The 1471-nt window shown below is 39.7% G+C and overlaps 1 protein-coding gene across 1 annotated transcript in view; it reads right to left on the minus strand.

Moving 5' to 3' along the window:
• LOC106012457 overlaps nucleotides 1–1471 on the minus strand; it is a gene marked incomplete in the record, with an annotated part of 6553 nt that overhangs the window by 2900 nt on the left and 2182 nt on the right.

Genomic DNA, 1471 nt, shown 5'->3' on the forward strand with positions numbered 1-1471 from the left:
CACACACACACACGCACACACACACACACACACACACACACACCGAAATATCGTGTTAGTTTGCTGACACACATTCTCACTTATAATACTGAACGCCATTAAAAACGCAACACTTCGTTCGCATGGTCTGAACACGTTTGTATCAAATGAAAATAGATTAAAAGAAGTTGTTTTAGAAGTTTATTCAATTTCCAACAAAATATGTGAACCATTTTGATCGCACACTTAAACCGATTTCGATACATTGTCTTCCTTCTTTCGTAGTACCCCCTTTAGATAAATTTGTGGGTAAACACAAATTGAAACTCAATTTTTAAAATCTCTCACTCTTACTAAATGGTACGGCCATTATTAACATGTATACAGACCAGAACTCTTCTTCACACGGATTTTATAACATTTCCAAGGTTTTGTTGAGAAATTCTGTCCCACTTTCGTGGCAGCGCGATCTCCCAGTAGCTGCAGATTCGTAAAACGGCACACGCTTTGCGGTTCAGTTTATTGAATACATGATGCTCTGTTGGAGACACGTCCGGTACTAGCACTAGCCAGTCCATGACATTCATATTATGATCTTCCAGACACTGTGTTGTTTGTTAAATGGGCAGAGTAAGGGCAGGAGTGTCGTGCTGGATGACTGAGAGATTCTGATTTTTTTCTTCTTGCTGTTTGCACCGTGAAGACGGCACTGTTGTCGCGGCTTTCTTCATTTCGGTCTTAAATAAGGCGTTCTTGATCTAAGTCCTGAACTTACTTCTCCTCACCTCACACTGATGAAAGAAAAATGTTCAGGCACTCTACGCATACCGTAAACTGTTACTTTTGAGGAACGAAACGATTTCGCAGATGCGACAGCAAAACCTGCCTCTCTGGAACAGGACTGGTCACTCGAGACTGTCCTATTCTTTGTCTATCCTGGACATTTCAAGTGTGCTAAGAATATTTGTACAAGTCGAGAACAATACAAGCAATGCAATTTGGGCGTATTGCTGCTTCTCAGGCATATTTTCCGCAATGAACAAGGCGGAAGCGAAAGTTGCGGTCAGCTTCGCGAAGTTGAGGAGTCTTGTAATGAAATAGATTTTGAAAAATGATCGAAAAGAAGCTAGGGTTTTTGTTAAGAAAGAGCTACAGGTCATCATCCAGGTAAATAATTTTTAAAAATCGTTTTTAATATAGCAACTAATGAAAACATGTTACTAAAGCATAATTTGCTGTATTGTTTTGAAAAGTACTAATGCAATTAGCAAAAATCATGCATGAGTGTGTGAACTAACAACTGCTCATTTGTGTCTCCAAACATCGTGTCGATCAGAGCATATTATTTGGCTTTTTTATAACTTTTTGAAAACGTTGCGTTTTTAATGGCGTTCAGTTATATGTCAGACAGACAGACAGACAGACAGACAGACAGACAGACAGACAGACAGACAGACAGACAGACAGACAGACAGACAGACAGAGAAAGGGC

Source organism: Aplysia californica, unplaced genomic scaffold, assembly GCF_000002075.1.
Source record: "Aplysia californica isolate F4 #8 unplaced genomic scaffold, AplCal3.0 scaffold00379, whole genome shotgun sequence".
Classification (NCBI taxonomy): domain Eukaryota; kingdom Metazoa; phylum Mollusca; class Gastropoda; order Aplysiida; family Aplysiidae; genus Aplysia; species Aplysia californica.